A 20,302-nucleotide genomic window follows, 5' to 3' on the forward strand; every position below is an offset into this window, starting at 1 on the left:
AGAATATGATCAGTATGTTATTCTAATGTTGATCTAGCTTACTGCTAGTCTCATACAGACAAACTAACACATAGAATAACATTATAACTTTCAACACACTCAAATTCAGTTTAGTGTGATAGTGTAGACCAAGTGAAACAGCGCTGCGTAACCTCACAAGTTTCATTCGTCTAATAAACCGACCTGTGTGAATATTAATCCAGCACTTGCGGGTAGTTCGGTAGAATGAAATGTCCTTATTCCTTTATATCCGCGGGACTCGCGTGTGGCGCAGATATGTGTCTCTCATTAGCAATCGTGCCCTGCTTCATACCACAGTTATGTTAAAAACATCAATGTATTCACTCATCCATAAACATTATTAGATCCTTCGGCATGACGACAAGTTCCATAATTCCGCTTATGCGTCATCAACCTACGCCTTTGTTATTGTAAGAGGTTAGCGACCCCTAGCGCAAAAATAATTACATAATGTAGCTTTAAAGTCAGAATTGTGAGATATAAAACGTTTATTTTTCTCAGAATTTCATTTTTATATCTTGCAATTCTGACTTTATAATATGCAATTGGGAGATATAAAGTCAGAATTGCAAAAAAAAAAAAAAAGAGTTGCGAGTTTATTTCTCGCAATTGTGAGTTTATTTCTCGCAATTGTGAGTTTAAATCTCGAAATTCTGACTTTTATAACACGCAATTGCAACTTTATATCACAGAGTTCTGAGAAATAAATTCAGATGTAAACTCACAATTTTAAGATAAAAAAAATCGCAATTATCTTTAAAATGTTTTATTCTGAGGCATGAAACAAGCTTCCATAACAACCTGTCACCAATATCTAATAGAGATCGACCAATATCTCAACGAATCAATTCCCAATGGACAAAATCAAGTCCCGCCCTACATTTTTTGTTGTTCGAGAAGGCAAGTGTTTCACTCGGGTATAGGCCTATGTCACAATAGGGAAGAAAAGACTATTGTAACTTTGCCAATCTGCCATAAAACACCAGAAGAAGAAGAAGCAGAAGAAGAAGAAGACTATCGCAACTTCTGTTTCAAGCTTTTAACTAGATAAAAAACTCAAACTTTAAAGCTGCATGTTTTCACGCTAATCTCGTCTCCTGTTCTCAACGCACGCGACACACAAACTTCCTCTGAGCGCCGCCATTTCATTTCACCTGACAGACTGCAGGAGGCTGTAACTGGATTATCACACAACAAAAACTGCATGTAAGTCAATAATTTAGTCGTCACCTGCGTCTGGGACACTGGCAAACACCTGCATATTGATTGTCTGTCATCACGGGGTTTAATAATAAATGTCTCCCTCAGTCTTGCATTTGTCATTCAGACTAATAGAAACTCAAGTCCAATAACAGGCTCACTCAATAAACACCTCTATGCCTATATGACAGATGTGTTTGTGTATTGTAATATTGAGCTGAATTATATTTGCCTGAGTTTTATTACAAAGTTTCTCTGTACACAAACACATAAAAATACATTAAGTATAAATATCAGTCAAAAGTTTGAACGTTTCGTTTCATTTCGTTTGACGTTTTACAATAACAGACACTCTCTGAATACGTTTTACAACAAACTATAACAAATGGAATTTTGGGGATTATAACTTGTGATCATAAACGTTTTTCTATTTATTTAATAACTTATTAATTAATTTATTAAATCAATCTATCAATTTAAAATTGTCTTAGGTCTATATTTTAAATTTAAATTTAAATAGCTTGTTATGTTAATAAATTCTTATAGGCACACTTTATATATTTCTACAGAATTAATTTCAAGCATTTAATAAACCTTCAGATCAAAAGGTTTTAGAACCAGTCAAATGTGTCCAAAATGGTGTTGTTTTCTATTTCTTTATATTTACATTTATGCATTTGGCAGACGCTTTGGACTTACATTGCATTTCAAGGTGCATAATTACATTCTTATCAGTTCTTGCTTTCCCTGGGAATCAAACCCATGACCTTGGCGTTGAAAGCGCCAACACTCTACTGTTTGAGCTACAGGAAAGTCATAAATTTATGATCCTTTTAATGTTTTTCCCAAGCTGTCATATCAAATGTGGATTTGCTTGTATCGTTCTTTTGCACAGCTAAAGGCTGGAAACCCCTGCTCTCGGCTGTCAGATCAACACAATGATAATTAATATCAGTGTGTCATAGTGGCAGATGCGAACTCAGACACCTCTGGTAGTGTGTGTGTGTGTGTGTGTGTGTGTGTGTGTGTGTGTGTGTGGGTGGGTGGGTGAGCTATACTTCAGAGATTAATTTGTACCCAGAAGTAAACTCAGTTTGACAAAAAAAAAAAAAACTTTAGGGATATGCTCTCTTAATTGGAAAAATTATCCATAGATTTTATATGTGTGTATATATATATATATATATATATATATAGACAATAATATATGCGCATCATCAGGCCGTAAACAGCAAAAATGTAACAAAATGTTTTAAACCAACATGCAAAAATCACTGCATTTTCTTTTTCTACTGAAATATTTCCATGACGTGACAACTAGCCCCGGTCTCCTCTAAATGCATAGCGACACCTCAGCTGCCAGTCATAATATTAACGTGACCGTTTGTACAGCACCATCAACAGTAGTGGTAAAACAAGGAAATGGGTGAGCATGTAAGTGGTCACATTGCTCACAGACGATGGTTGTGTTCACCCGCACCGCTGCCGTTTGTGGGAGTTCTGGCAGGAACGCAGCGTCCTGATAGTCTGCTAAAGAGATACTTTCCGTCTGAATTGGCTGAAATTACACCGCATTGGTCTATCTCTCCTTCCCTTATTACCGCCGTCCTCATTAAGTACAGAATGAGATCTCTCTCTCATGCACACAGGCTCTCACAAATGGGATGTCAGAGTATATTTCTCTTTCCATTCATCTCATCTTCAACCTCACTTGCTACCAGCTACAACCTTTTTTTCTCTCTGATGCGGCTCCATACGCTGTATGTCGGCCTGGTTTCCTCTTTGAGCTCAATGTTCTCGGGGTTTAAGCGGCATTTAGAGTTTTATTTGAATATATTTAAAAATGTAATTTCTTCCTGTGATCAAAGCTGAATTTTCAGCATCAGTCTTCAGAGTCACATGATCCTTCAGAAGTCAGTCTAATGTGATGATTTGCTGCTCAGTTGCTATCAATTATTATTGGTGCTCCGTTATTAATAATGGTTCTTATTATGTCGAAGACTAGGAAATAGAAATATTCTGTCACATTACAAATGTATTTGCTGCCACTTTTGCAGTAAAGACATTTATAACGTTTCAAAAGATTTCCAAGTTTTCAGCATTGATAATAATACAAACCATTATTAAAACTTTTGACCGGTAGTGTATACCCCTTTAAAAACCCATTTATTTAAATAATAAGCGGTATTACTTGCATTTAGAAGAGTTAGACAATTAAAACTAGGTCTGTGGCCCTTGTTGTGTATCATTGACTTTTTCTGAGCACGTTAGTTTCAAGTGGTTATGTAATAAACAAAAACCTGTTATGAATGTGGTTGATGCTAGTCTGGATATCACCAGACCAAGCTCAATCTTTTAAGACTGAACATTAGTCTGGGGAGTCTGCTCTGTATTTTCTACTGCACAAGAGGCGTGATCAATGACAGTTCAAATCAGTTCAAATGACACTACGCAATTGGATAGTCCTTCAACCAATCAGACCAACGATCCAGGTGACGTACTTTGCAGCGAAAACTCCAGACAGGAAACGTGTCAACAAACGTGTTGGTTTGGAGCATTGATCAGCGGTTTGCAGAAGCAGCAATGGCATTGAGTGATTTTTGAAGGTTGTGCAAAAAAACAACAACATGAAAGTGAGTGGTATTTACACCCACTCGAGCGATTTGTTTGCTAAACTAAAGAAGTCATTGAGCATCGTCGAAAGGTTAAAAGGAATTGGATAGGATTAAACCCACCAATAGCGCGGCAGGTGGACAAGCCAGTTTGTGATTGGTCCCTGCAAATTTGTAACGGAAGCAGGATAGAAGAATGTACAGGTTTCCAGCCTGAGCTGCAGGGCGAAATCAAATCGCCGGCAGATCGGACTGGGTTTACCCAGTCTAGGTTGATGCATTTCTACCAGAGATGGCAAAAGTACTCACTTCCCATTCTCAAGTAGAAGTACAGATACTTGTGTTAAAAAATACTGATTTACTTAAAGCAACTTAAGGGACTTTACTTAAAGGAAATTTACTTAAAGCAACACTAAATACGATTTTTTACCTTAAAATAATGTTTCCAAAATTGTTTCAGTGGTTCATCAAGTCGTAACAGTGTGAAAGGCACTTCTGCCTCCGCTTTGCGGACCTTTATCTGCTATAACCACACTATGTAAGATTGCCAGATCGGGTCGCGTTTCTGTAGTTTTAATGAGACATAAGAAAAACAAAAAGTGGCTTGCTTTACGTTAAGCGTTACAATAGTCATCATTATTTAGTTTTTCTTCGTTTCTGATGTTGCAATACATCATACTTTCATGAAATCATGCAACATACTCTACCTTGTCTGTGGACATCGTTCATTCCAAAGCCGGTGCTGGATAAACAGCGAGCATGCGTGCGACAGTAGGCTGCGGTAGGCTAAATTATTTACGACAGTGATAATGGACAATTCCGCTTCCAACCTGTAGGACGACCGCAGAGGAAAAGTTCCTTGGTGTTGCTTTAAAGTATAAAAGTAAAAGTAGCCTTGCGAATGACAACCATTTTTTATGCAAAGCTACCTGGACCACACAAATGTTACTAGAGTGCAAGCTGAGAAACTTAAAGGGACATTGTGTAGGAATTTCTCCCATCTAGTGGTGAAATTGTATTTTGCATTCAAACGAATAGTGCTCTCCAGCGCTAGCCTGACTACGTCAGACTTCGTACTTCTGCTCAATTTCAGTTCGCTTCTGTACTCAGTCTGAGATAGCAACCTTTCTCCCCGTTTTCCTCCGGCCTCAAAACAGCCGGCCAATCAACGAACAGAGGGCGGGCTGAGAGCTGTGACGTAGACGCTGATTGTACCGTGGATGCGTAGATTTACTTCACATAATCTGCAAAAGTCGTTCACAGCCATGTTCAGTTCGGTGTTTTTCGCTCGATGGTTTTGTTTTCGCATCATACATGTGTTTACAGTGGAAGTTAGATGCGGCTGAGCCTGCGCATAACAAACGCCATAACCAAACGTTATGTGATTGGCTTACGGGTAACCAATGATTTTAAACTTCAGACAGACTTGGGTTACTTAACTAAATGCTAGCGAAGTAAGGCAGTCATTTTTGATGCCTACTATCTCAAACATCTCTCTCAGATAAGGCCAAGGATGATTGGGAATGTCTTGCTGCTTGTCTGCCGAATCTCTGGGATCTCCGTTTTCTTAATTTTCAATAATGTCGCCGTCCATATTACTATGCGCTAACGTTACCGCCATCAAGCCGCAATGATTTGCCACGAATGAATGCCGCCGAATCTGTCGAGTCATCTTGTAGTGGTGCGTCAAGTGCAACCTATTCCCATCCAATTAGATTGAATTCAGTATTGATGATGTGAAAAATAATAACGGTAACTCCACTAAAATTATTTGAAACTAAAGTTACAACCAATTTTGTAAAAAGTAAGGAGTGGAAAGTACAGATATTCCTGTTAAAAATGTAAGGAGTAAAACGTAAAAGTAAAAAGTCGGCACAAAAATAAATAGTAAAATAAGGTAAAAATATCTGAAAAATCTACTGGAGTAACGAAGTATTTGTACTTTGTTACTTCCCATCTCTGATTTCTACTGCCCCTAAACCCGAGTGAACAGCCAACATGCTCACTTCCTGTTGCAAAGGTCACGAGTTTGATGTTTTCATGTGCCTCGAGCAAACGCAGAACTCTTCAAAGTCTCGCTCTGAATATATTAACACCTTTGGTAATTCACACACAACATTCTGCCCTTTACCCCGGTTTTGTTTATCTCCAATTAGCTTCTTGTGGCATTTATGTCATGTGAACTGTCTGCAGGCCGGCGGGAGAGATTCTCAAGGCATCGGACTGTGGCGCTCTGGGGCCGCTTGATGGAGTGGATTGAAACTGTGGTAAAGATACAGGGCGGAAGAGAAAGAGTCAGACAGGAAACCCCAAACCACTCGTTGAGTTCAGCATCTATTCATTCACCCCTCCACCTGGGCGTTCAGAGAGAGTGCATGTGGCCCAATACCCCTTTCATTTCACAGGCAAAATGTTATACTGTGGATGGATGACTTGCAGATGTGTGTTTGGCATTTTAAATGTTAACAGTGGTATTTAAAAAAAAAAAAAAAAAAGGAATAGTTTTCCCAAAATTCATAATTTTGTCATTGTTTACTCGTCATAATGTCGATTTATATGACTTGAACACAAAAAAGTTATTTTGCTGAATATCATTGCTGTTCTTATTCCAATGAAAGTGGATGGGGACTGGGGCTTTATTTTTATTTTTTTATTTTTCTTAAAGCACCGTAAATGTACTCCATATGACTTGTACATTATAAGCCTTCTGAAGCCATACAATGATGAACAAATTAAAATGTACATCGTTGTTTACTAATAATGTTCCCCCTCCTCATAGCTCTTAAAATTGTTTTGTATTTGCATATGTTCATCATGTTAGACATTACTGATGAACGATTACAAGACACAGAAGAAACCAATTACGTTTGATGTCATTGATGTCTTCATAAGACTTGAAATATAGTCATATGGACTACTTTTGGTGCTTTTTTTGGTCAGTCCCCATCCACTTTCATTGTACAGTAAGTAAAAGAGCAGAACAGACATTATCAAAATAACTAGCCAAAAAATTAAATAAACAATAAAGCAAAATAGCTTTATATTAACTTAAATTCCAGTTTTTGGGTGCATTGGTTCAGCGGCATTGGTTACAGAAGTATTTTTTCTTTTAGGGATTTTAAAACTTTGTTAAAGCATTATCAAACCAACCAGCTGAGGTGAGATGATTATACTACGATTATGGCATTACAAACTTTGAATTTGAAGCAAAAAAGTATTTGAAAATCATACAAAAATACAAAGGTGCAAGACTGTGTGCAACTGCTTAGTGAGAGAAAGAACTACAATCCCATGAAGCTTAGCGAACACCATAATCGAATTAAAAATGATGAAGAAATGTCAAACTACTTGTATAAAAAATGTTGATTATATGTATAAATCAATATATTTTATTGCAAAATATGCATATAAAATCAAATATTTAAGTATTTTGAGAGTGCAAAGCGATAGACTTACAGTAGGGCTGTCTTTAAAAGTTTATGTTATCGTTAAAAATCTATTTCCCTATGAAATTATTTTCTTCTGGAACCCGGGTATTGCAGTCTATTGTTTCCTGTATTTGTCAACAGAATATACCTATTATTGTCTGTGTGAATCTAAAGAAAAGCTATACAGATACAGTCTTAAGACAATAACCCAGAATATTTCTTTTACAACAGTCAAATTATGACCGCAGAGAGACAGGGGCAGAAAGAATCAGCTGGGATAACACTTAGTTTAAAGGACCTGAAGGAAGACATAGTGACATTCAGATCTGTCTTTACTGAGACAAATTGCAATGTGTGGTAGAACTGCATGTAACCAGTAACCTGATGAAAAAAGGTTTTCCAATTTCCAATATGAAATAGAAAACAGAGTAGAAAACTATGAGGTACAAAACACATGTAATTTGGAAACAGCAAGAGAAATAAATCGTTTTGTGGAGAGACAGAGAGAAAAGTGTGTGTGGAGTAATTTCACAGAGGAGCTGTTTGCACTGTGCATTAGTCTGCTCGGATGTGATTCTGTTTATCTTTGTAATGAAACGTTGCAACAGGGTGTTGAAAACAAAGCAAAAGGTCACAGTAAAACTGTCTCGAGTAAACACTCCACCTGCAATGCATGCTGCGTACAGATAGACTAGAGAACAAAAGTGCTCAAATTAGTCATATTATTAAATATTCCAGGCAGCCCCCCTAAGATTTTGCTGTTAACTTTGTATTATGTATTGTACACTAATTCGTGATCGCCTCAGTCCCCTTTAAAATATGAAACCGGCGGCAGGCTTCGGCTCATCCCCATATATTAGTCTCCATTATTCAGCGCGTTCTCCAATCCGTAGCGGCGCAGTGTCAGAAGTAGAGGACAAGGTGTGTGCATTTATTGGTAAATTGCTATATCTGCATCTGTGTAGTTCTTTGTCATAAATGCAATTTACATAATATGATGTGGGAGCAATAAAAGACGGTTTCCCATTCACTTTTGTTCCTTTCATCTAAATGGCATAAGACTTCGTGGCTTTTACTACTCTTGCTAAACTTCATACTTCAATACAATAAAATTGCTAAAATATGTCATAATATTCATTTTATAATAAATCCAAAAGCAAAACATGTGAAAAGAACTATAAAAGAGAGTGGAAATGGCAAATGTGTGGTCCTCTGCAGCCATCTACTGGTTATAGTGTTAATTTCATGTCATTTTTATGTTAAAGGGGTCATATAATGCCATTTTTGTACAAGCTAATATGATTCTTTAGGGTCTAAATTAAAAGTTTGTAACATACTTTAATTAAAAATTCTCATTAGTATTGTAAGAAAACTCATTTTACCTGGTCAAAAACAGCTCTGTTTTCAGCACGCCGTTTAGTGCATGTGTCTTTAAATGATAATGAGCTTTGCTCACCCCGCCCCTCTGTTCTGTGCGTACACCGTTTGTAACACAATAACACAATAACCATAACGCGTTGTTCATTATAAACGTGGGATTATAAATTATATTGAGAACGTCGTACATAGAAAACATGCCGTAATGTACCCTGAGTGTAAACAGCCGCATTCATCGTGAAGCGTGCAGCAAGCGATTTGCAAAGATTAATATAAATATTAATGTAAAGGTTAATAAAACGTTACACTCACTTCTTCTGGAGGTGCAGCAGGAACACGAATAGTTGGTACCGATCCTTTTTTCAGGAGCAGCTTCTTAGCAAAACCAGCTTTATATTGACCTCGTTTGTAAAGCAGTCTGGTGTGTGAAATGATTTGCGCATACATGAAAGCATTGACGTTGATCGTGGGGAATATTCCCTTCGAAAACAAAACTCAGCCACTGCGTCTTCAGCGGTTCGGATTTAGGAACATCAAAATGACTGCTGTGTGCCTTATTACACCCAAGAACAGAACACCACAATCGCTTAGACGCCATTCTGCTCATAGACAGTGCTCCAGCGTATCAACAATGACCGCGCCGGTCTGCGCAGACTATGATTGACAGCTCGCTCACGAGCGAGGGCGGGTGTGTGTTGAAATGCTGCTGTCAATCAACAATCGTGGGAGGGGCGTCGATTTTGTGACGTCACAAAATCGAACGGCTTGATTTGAGATGGGGGAAAACATATAAGAAGATTAAAAAAAAAAAAACACTGGATGGATTTTTATCATTTTATGATGGTTGTGTACAGGCACTGCCAACACACATTTCAGTACAATCAACTTGTCAATCAATCAATCAATCAATTTTATTTATATATAGCACACTTAAAACAACCAAGGTGCTTCACAGGTTAAATACAACAACAGGTCACTACTCACACAAGAAAAGTACAACAATAAAACAACAGACTTAACTCGAAGGAAATGCCAAAGAAAAAAGATGAGTTTTTAACAATGATTTAAAACATTCAAGAGTTTGGCAGGTTCTAATATGGACTGGCAGGTTATTCCACAGGTTAGGGGCAGCTACACTAAAGGCTTGATCACCTCTGGTTTTTAGTCTGCTTCTAGGTACATCCAGGAGGAAGAGATTGGCAGATCTCAGCGCTCTAACTGGAATATGAACATGAAGAAGCTCCGTTAAGTATAACGGAGCCAATCCATTTAAGCATTTAAAAGTTAAAAATAAATTTTTTAAATCAATCCTGTAATGAACAGGAAGCCAGTGGAGGTAACGCAACACAGGTGTAATGTGGTCCCTCTTCCTCTTTCCTGTCAGGAGGCGGGCAGCAGCATTCTGGACTAACTGCAGACGCTGAATCAATGACTTATCTAAGCCCACATATAAGGAGTTACAATAGTCAAGGCGAGAAGTTATAAAGGCATTTATCACTCTCTCCAAATCTTTAGGAGGGAGATAAGCCTTTACCTTGGCTATAGTTCTCAACTGGAAAAAACACGATCTAACAGTGGCGGATATCTGTTTATCAAGCTTAAATGCACCATCCAACACAACACCAAGACTCCTCACAGTTGAGCGGCTGTTTGAAGTTAAAGGGCCGAGATAGTCTACATCAAGCAGTTCAGGGTGTCCAAACACTATGATCTCTGTCTTGTCTCCATTTAAGTTGAGCAAATTTAGATTCATCCATGTTTTAATGTCCTTCATACAATCAAAGAGGGGCTGCAGTGGGTCCTTTTTTTTATGTTTAGGGGCAAATAAATTTGAATATCATCTGCAAAACAGTGGAAAGAGACATCGTACCTCTCAAAGATGGAAGCCAGGGGCAGCATATACAAAGAAAATAGGATGGGGCCTAAGACTGAACCTTGAGGGACACCGCAGGCAAATGGGGCCGTTTCAGAGGAATAATCACCGAGGTGGACAGAGAAGCTCCTGTCAGTTAGATAGGATTGAAACCACCTTAGTGCAGTACCTTTGATTCCCACACAATTTTCCAACCGTGACAAGAGGATTGAGTGGTCCACAGTGTCTAAGGCTGCAGAGAGGTCTAAAAGTACTAGAACAGCAGAGACTCCTTAGTCAACAGTTAAAATCAGATCATTAAAAACTCTTAAAAGTGCAGTGTCAGTGCTATGACGGGATTTAAAGCCGGACTGGAACTTTTCATAAACATTGTTATTGATTAAAAAAGTTTGCAGCTGCATAGAAACTACTTTCTCCAAGACTTTAGATAAGAAAGACAGTTTAGAGATGGGCCTGAAGTTGGAGAGAACAGAGGGGTTGAGATTTTCCTTTTTTAGCAGGGGTTGTACAACAGCATGTTTAAAGGCGGACGGAACATGACCAGAAACAAGACAAGTATTTATCAATGATAAAATACATGGTCCAACGGTATCAAAGACTTCTCTAATCAAACGAGAGGGAATGCTGTCTGAGGGACAATTTGTGGGCCACCTCAGCTAGGGAGAAGATTGATATGGGCTCAAACTGGTCTAGTACCGCAAGGCATATAGGAGGAACAGAGGGATCATGGTCGCAAGATGTGGTTACAGAAGATCGAAGAGCAAAAATTTTCTCAACAAAAAATTCTAGAAAAGAGTTACAGAGATCCAATGTAGGTGTAATAGGAACAGAGTTGCGAGGATTTGTAATCATGTTAAAAAGAACCTGTGGCCTGTGACAGTTGTTTGCGACCAGTTTAGAAATAAAATCAGATTTTGCACATTTTACAGCTCTCTGATAGTCAGATAAATATTGCTGTAGAATTTCATATGACACTGAGTTTATCTTTCTTCCACCTTCTCTCAGCTTGCCGACATGCACGTCTGATGGCTCGGGTGGTGTAATTTAGTCAAGGCTCTGAAAGCGCTTTAGTGCGTTTCATCCTCAAAGGAGCTACAGAGTCCAAGATGTTTGTGCAAGTTGAATTAAAAAGAGTTATAAGTCCATCAGCATCAGTAACATCACCTCCATCCGAGTTATAGAGCACAGAGTCTTTGAAAGCAGCAGAGAACTGTGCCGGGGTTTGACTGTTAATTACACGGCGAATACAATGTTAAATACATACGTTACATATTTCATTTACATGAACACACAAGCCATGAGACAGCACAAGATCTAATGTGTGTCCCTTTTCATGTGTTGGGCCAGACACCGACTGAGTGAGATTAAAAGTGTTTAGAAGATTTAAGAAGTCTTTAACCATAGGTTTGTTTTCACAGCATACATGTAAGTTAAAATCACCTCAAATTATAAAATGATCATAGTTTAACCTTAGACCTGCTATAAAATCAGCAAAGTCTTGCATAAAATCTTTGTTAAATTTCGGTGGACGATACACAACTGCACACAACGTCGGAGAAGAGGCGTTTAGTTCGAATAGCTGCAGCTCAAAGCTCGAATAGTTGACAGATGCAGACAGCCGACACTGGAAGGTGGATTTAAACACAGTGGCAAGTCCTCCACCTTTACCAGTGGTCCGAGGAGAGCTAAAAAATGTACAGTTTGGAGGGAGAAGTTCAGAAAAGGAAGCGGACTCACCAACATGAAGCCAAGTCTCAGTCAGCAGCATGAAGTCCAATTTATAAGATGTGAAAAAATCATTTAGCACAAAAGTTTTGTTGGCCAGTGATCTGACATTAATCAGGGCCATACGAAGAGTTAAATCCAAACTGTCTGTCTTTGGGGCCCGCCGCAGTGCGACAGTCAGACCACGTCGACAGTCAGGCCGAAATTTCCTCACCGACGCGTAAAAGTGCATGTACCATTATGACCCCTTTAAAGGTGTTTGTTTTCCACCAGCTGACAGCAATTCTTCATTAGAGCATGGCACATTCTCCATGTTATCTCCATGAATGAAAATGAGAAATGTAGATCTTCTTTAAAGTAAAATTGTATGCACAAAATGTAGAGTTAAAAATAATAATAATAGTGTTTAAAACATAAACCCACATACTGCCAATCTAGACAATTACTGTAATATAAGGTTTGGCTGTATTCTTAATGAATATTAGCTGATTATTTTTAAATGATTAGAAATTAAATCAATATGCAGGGATTGACTGGAGAGTGTAGAACCTAAGTATTGTTCACGCCTACCCTAGTATACAAGCAATATATAATTTAGTTTTTTTAAATCATACCCTCATTGGCGGCTGAGCCCCCCATATATTGAAATCCTAAAATTGCCCCTGTCTGTTATAATTAGCTTTATATAAAAACAGTAGAAATCCCTTAGGACATATCATATTGAAAATGTCTCTGTGTGTGTCAGTGTGTGTGCATTTATGTGTCAACAGAACGGGCGAAACTGAAAAAGCTCAAGAGGGAAACACTGGAGCAAAATAACAGAATACAGCATCATGTGAATGGCTTTGAAGTGATGTTTTGAGAGCAAAAAGTCTCTTTCTTCCAATTTCTTTTCACGTCTTTCTTTTCCTCTGATGCTGAGGGGACACAATGACATTGAGTGTCAGGTTGTGTTTTGAACTTTAGCTGCTTTGACAGTCACGCAGTTTATCATAAACAATGTGAACACACATCTCTTTATAAATTCAGCCGCTGCCTGTGCCTGACTGACAGAGGCATGATGCCCATTCAAACAGATATTCTACAGATAAAAAAAAGGATAAAAATAACAGAAATAAAAAGATAACAAAATAATATATATTTATATTGCAATATTTATTTCATTATTAATAATAATATTTTCTGAATTTTAAAGGGTTAGTTCATCCAAAAATAAAAATTCTGTCAGTAATTACTCACCCTCATGTTGTTCCAACCCCGTAAGACTTTCTTTCATCTTCGGAACACAAATTAAGATATTTTTGATTAAATCAAAGAGCTGTCTCACTCCTCCACAGGCTTCAATGTAATCGATATCTGCCAGCCCTGGAAAGTTAGTAAAGACATCATTAAAATAGTCCAAGTGACTACAGTGGCTCAACCTTAAGTTTATCAAGCGACGAGAATACTTTTTGTTGTCAAAAACAAAACAAAAATAACGACTTTATTCAACTATTCATTTTCTTCTGTCTGGGCCTCTGAGTGAGTTCACTTAGTGTAACAGTGCAGCGCTTCTGGGTTGTAGTCAGAACGTAGGCACACTATTGGCCGACGCTGGTCATGCGTGTGATGCGTGTGATGCTAGCCAATAGTACAGTATGCTGAAATGATCAACTCAAACTGCTACAATAAAACAAATTAAAAACAAATCTAATCGCAGCCTTGAAGCACGTCCAGGAAACGCATTTGAAACCACTCATTATTTTTGGAATTCCGTTTGATGCCACTAGAGGCTGAGAAATGGCTCAAAGCAGTTGTAATGTTTGATTTATAACCAAAGCAGGTATTATTTTCAGAAAACTTAAGTTATAATCATTACCAAATGTTGGTGTCTAAAGAATGTGCTAATGCTCCTGTGAGCTCTGACACCAGCGCTGCAGGGCTGTTCATCACACACACACACACACACACACACACACACACACACACACACACACACACACGTGCTCGTCCCTCCACACACTCACTCACAAGTTCATGTGCCTTTCTGTCTCCATAGCAAATGAGTCTCCAGGAGCATGAATTATACATAAGTCTCTCTCTCTTTATCTGTGGCTTCTTCTAGACAGAGAAATAGCGAGCTGGAGAGACCGACAGACACAGACGCTGTCTTAGATGTGGCAGCTGTGTGTGTGTGTGTGTGTGTGTGTGTGTGTGTTCTCATCATACTATGGCTTGACAACTCACTGTTATTTCATGCCACCTGCTGCTGACTTCCTGTCCCCCAGGAAGTGCCTCTTCACCTTAATGAGCATTCAGAGAGAGAGAGAGAGAGAGAGAGAGAGAGAGAAATAAGTAGGTGCTCTTTCTAAAATATTTTAATTAAAATACTTGCATGGCTTTTAAATTGACCAGTTTGTGCATATCAGTGTGTCCATACAGCTCATAACTAGATGGAACAGATGAAATGATGAGGAAGCATAAGTGCAAATGGAAGTCAGGTATGCAAAAGCAAGTGGTGCTCACTGGCTGCAGACTGAGCCAAATGACATCCAGCTCCACCTCTCTGGACGTCATGGGTTGAGCTTGACCTAGTCCAGCTCCACCTCTCTGGACGTCATGGGTTGAGCTCCACCTCTCTGGACGTCATGGGTTGAGCTTGACCTAGTCCAGCTCCACCTCTCTGGACGTCATGGGTTGAGCTTGACCTAGTCCAGCTCCACCTCTCTGGACGTCATGGGTTGAGCTTGACCTAGTCCAGCTCCACCTCTCTGGACGTCATGGGTTGAGCTCCACCTCTCTGGACGTCATGGGTTGAGCTTGACCTAGTCCAGCTCCACCTCTCTGGACGTCATGGGTTGAGCTTGACCTAGTCCAGCTCCACCTCTCTGGACGTCATGGGATGAGCTTGATCTAGTCCAGCTCCACGTCTGTGGATTTAATGGGTGAAGAAATAGAGTCATGTGTAGAGTTAGGGTGTGGTTGTACTTGGACCTTCTAGCTCAACCCATTATGCCCAAATTACATTCTTGGACTTCACGCTTTACCCATGGTTCTGCAGCAAGCAGCCTCGCGGGTATGAGGCTGCTTGCTGCAGAACCATGGGTAAAGCGTGAAGTCCAAGAATGTAATTTGGGCATAATGGGTTGAGCTAGAAGGTCCAAGTACAACCACACCCTAATGACATGCAATCTCTTGCATGCCAATGGGTGCTGCATGAAATCATGTATATGCATATGCATATGATATTGATATATAATATATTCATATAACAATATGGATCAGATATATTGTTATATCATTCCATCTCTTGCTCTTGAAGTCCTGCAATACAGCAGTTAAGCCAACTAGTATCACAAAACACACACAAGCACATTTCCGGTTTCCATGTTTTATGGGGAGTTTCCATAGACAATGATTTTAAACAGTAAAAACTGTATATTATATCCCCTAACCCTAAACCTATTACAGAAAACATCTTTACGTTTTCAAAAATAATTATTCTGTATGATTTTTCCTAATGGGGACCAAAAATGTTAAAGATTTCTGGTCCCCATAATGTAGGGAATACCTGAAACACACACACTCACACTCACACTCAGTCATTTCGCCCCATTTTCACTTTAAAGTGAAAAGAAAACAACAGCGGATTCGTTTAACTCTCCCAGCAGACATCACAAGCTGACCCAGTTAAAAGTGTGTGTGTGTGTGTGTGTGTGTGATACCTGGAGAGCTGTAGGAAGCGAAATATCTAAAGCTCCACTTCGACCAATTAACATAAATGAGGTTTATGCTGAATTCTGTTTTTATTTCTGGAATTCCTTGATATAATTTATTTTTGTGCAGTATTATTTGCACTATACAGGTTACATAACAAGAGAATATTCAGAGGGAATTTTATTTGGATGTGTTAGGCTTTGATATTAATGGTTAATATTTAATTATCTTTTTCATAGCTACGCCAGAATTTAAAAGTTGTTGATTAAAAAAATGAAGTGTTTAACACAGATTGCACTTATAAAATACTGCATGTTATCACAAAACATACAAAGAGCGAATAAAACAAACATTACATAAACAAAATGATACATTTATAAATAGTCATGATAATGTTCATTTGATAAGAATTCAGCATTTCTTGTGGTGTATCTTATGGCCGTTTCACAGTGTGTTCCAGTGTTTTAACATGCGTTCCAGAATCTCCCCCAGGGTATTCTGGGATGTCAGGCTGGAGGGTTTCTGGCTCAGAGCGGCTCCAGGAGCGTCCAGCAGAGAGCTGGAATGAGACCAGTGAACAGAACGATAGACACGAATAAAATATTGGAACAACTCAGCGCTTGTGGCATTTTCATGCATTATATACAGGTTTTATTTTTTAAAACATGGCTACTTTTGTCCCTGCGGACTTTCAGAATATAAACTCTCTTGAATCACCGCATTTCATATTATGTATGTGGTGGAAATGAAACATTTAAACATTTTCAGAATAAAATTGCTGACTCCTTTGTCTTGCAAAAGCTCATTTAGCATGTTATGAATATAAATAATACTAAAAAGGTTAAATAATAGTCACACTTTTTGCGTAATTTGACAAAATTACAGCTTAATTGAAAATGATGTACAAAAAATTCTGTTGACAAGAAATATTTCAATTTTTCTGTAGCTACACTGTGGGACAGTCATAATTTGAATACAAATTTATATAAAAAAAATTATATTTCACACAATAAATACTGAAATGGTTTGATTATTAATGGTATATGTTTTTTAAAATATTCATATTTTTGATTATAGATTTTAATAATTTAATATTTTAATATGATATATTTTATATTTAAAATATGTATGTATCTGAGACAATACACAGAACGATCTATAAATAAAAGCAACAATAAATTATAGTTTATTCCTTATAAACAGTTTTAATTTTAAAATAGCTTGAATGTAGCTCTACAACACCCTTGCTTTATTTAATATACGTGGACCCATGCATATGTAAATTAGCCCCGCCTCCACTCACTCACACCAGCTCGGACTTCCTGATCCACTCGCTCAACTGTAGTAAACACTATGTCAAGTAGAAGTATTGGTTTAATTCAGCCATATACTGTATGTTTGAACCAGAAACTGATTCAGAAGAAGAGGAAGAGTGAATTATACAGGCTCGTCTACAAGTCGATGTATTAAAATGGTAATGTGTTTTATGTATCGCTCTTACAATGTCAGACACATAACGATAATTCAAATGATTAGCCTTTTGCTTGACTACACAAACAGCTATTAATGTGTTTGTAATGTTACACAAACCATGTTCCCGTTCACCATCTCAGAGTCAGACAGCTGCCTTCTAAAAATCAGAGAATTGTTCATCATAACATCGTAATATACATAATTCACCCACTATATTGCTATATGTACCCAATTTTGGTAAATTTGGTTACATGTTTGTGACGGCAGGAAACAGGCTGCTGCACACTGTGTTTTTGAGACTGTCTTTAATACACTGCCGGTTTAAAAAGAAAATACTCATCAATGGTGTTGACTAAAGAATTTTCACATGGCTTGTCTTAAAGCATATTAAAAACACCACACAGGAGGTCTTTAAAGCATTATAATAAATACAGGTTATACTCTGTCTGAAGTTATCATTAAACCGTTTTGCTGGGGCTAGTCGTACTGCAATTATACACTTCACCTTTAAATACACTTAAAACCACCTTAGATGTATTATACCATTCGATTTATCATTCTACAGCAACTGTTCAGAACATTTTGCATCTATATATAAACATCCTAATGATTAAATGAGGATGAAAAAGTCATTGTCAACAAAAGAGGTGGAGAGAAAACACCTTCTTAGCAATGAATGTCAGAGCAATTATACAGACCTTTCGTCTCTCTGCCACACACACACAATCTCATACCATCACACTCACTCCATCCTGTGCTGTGTGTGTGTGTGTGTGTGTGTGTGTGTGTGAGAGAGAGAGAGAGCAGAACTAAACGCCTGCTCTGCTGTGCCCTGCAGTCTTTAATTGGCTTCTCCAGCCTGTCAGGGGAAAAAGAGAATAGAGAGAATAAAAGAGAACAAGAGAACCGCATGCCACCTTATACAGGGAAGAAAAAAAAACCTAAGAGAAAGAGACTAAGACAAATTGCAGGTGGTTTATATAAATGCGTTCTTTGTGTGTGTGTGTGTCCCCTTTTAAATAGCCGATATAAAAGATCCTTAGAGGACAAAGGACATAATATTTCGCTCTAAAGGCGAATGCACAAAATATAAAAGAATGGAAATGATGAACAATGAGAGTGACAAATTGTACTATTAGTAATGGTCCATCTTATGAGCGTTCCTGGCGAAAGTTTGGGAGGAATATGGTTGTATTTTACACAATAACACATGTTACGACGGAACATCACTTTGGCAATCAGAACGGATTTATCTGTTGAACTAACTGTTGGATAATCATTATTGGATCCCTAAAGTACTGTTTTGGCAAGGGGGGCGTGGTTTAGCGAAGTCTGTGACGGGAGAGAGAGCGGGAGGGCGTAAGTGGGTCAAGTTCAAGTGATAACACCTGTCTCTTGTTTCATTAATTGGGTGGAGGGACAGGATATAAGCCAGCGGGAAGCAGTGACAGGGAGAGAGAGATGCACACGCTGGGACGCAGAGAGGAACTGCATGACAAAACCGACGACTCGAGTTTTATGTTTATTTTTGGTGCGTTTAAACCCTCGCCCTTTACTTTGCGCTTAGACTGAAGTCAGTAAAGAGTCTACTGAGTCAGCCGATTCCTTGTCTTCTTCCTGCCAACGAACATTATCACAACTGTATATAAACATCTCTCCTTCAGCCTTATTTGTCTGTTTCTCCCTTTATTCAAATTCACAGGGGATCTCTGAGTCTCGACCCCTTTCAACATCTCTTCACAAATGAGCTCTAAACCCATAGATATGTCTTCTGAGAAAAAGAAAGACCGTAAAAACGTCTGGCATGGAGTCTGTACTGCAAGGAAACAAAATGGCTCCTGTTAAAAAATGAACAAAGCTTTGAATGCCTTACAGTTTAGAAGACTTAGGGCGCTTTCACACTTGAAAGTCCGAACCAAAGTTCATGTTTTGATACATTTTATACATTTGGTTAGTTTTGGTTTGGTTTCACATTGCAATTATGCGAGCACACTAAAGAACTTTACATGACATACTTGCGTCCTGTCATCATCATCTATGTGGGCTGCATCTTGACATTGATTGGTTTGTAAACGGACGTGCATCTGACGTCAACGTGTTGTCAATTCGGCGGGTAACTTTGACAAGAATGAATGAACAGATGCATATCGTTGCCACTATACTGTTATTATTAAGGCATTACTACCTGCAGCACCAACTATGCTCAAGGCTAGTTCAAATTCGCCAAATGAACGTCCTCGTTGTGCGAACATTTTATCGACGCCGGCAAGAAAGGAGGAGAAGACTGCAAGCAATGCTGATTTTTCCTGCTATCTTCTGTCTTCTTTTCTCAGTTGTTTAGGCTACGCGGGAACCACCGGAACTTCCTGTAAATGGTCTGAAAGTCCGAACCATACGGAAAATGCTTTCACACTAGAAACGAAACAAACCTTTGTTCAGTTTGATCCGGACTGAGACTACCTCTTTTTGTCTGACCAAATTTCGTCTGTTTGGTCCGGACCGTGGTCCGAGGAAGGTTTTACTCCTGTGATTTTGATTCGGATCAAACTGAAAAGTCCTAAAATCCCAAACAAGGTAGGTTTGAAAGGGCCCTTAGGTGTTCACACTTGGCAGGTTTGGTTCAAACCCTGGTGCGATTACTCTGTTAGTGCGGTTCATTTGAATAAAGTGTGAACGCTGCCATCCGAACCCTGGTGCGCACCAAACAAGCGGACCGAGACGCTGAAAAGATGGGTCTCGGTCCTCTTCTGCAGTTTTAAAGGGGTCATGAACTGACAAATCAAATTTTCCGTGAGGTTTTGATATATAATAGCTCATCATATTATAATAATATCCTGAAAGTTTCAGAGCTGAAAACTTTCTTGTTAGTCCAAAATCAGCTTTTATTGTTACCAGGC

The sequence above is a fragment of the Rutilus rutilus genome (assembly GCF_951802725.1).
Source record: "Rutilus rutilus genome assembly, chromosome: 18".
In the NCBI taxonomy this organism is placed as follows: domain Eukaryota; kingdom Metazoa; phylum Chordata; class Actinopteri; order Cypriniformes; family Leuciscidae; genus Rutilus; species Rutilus rutilus.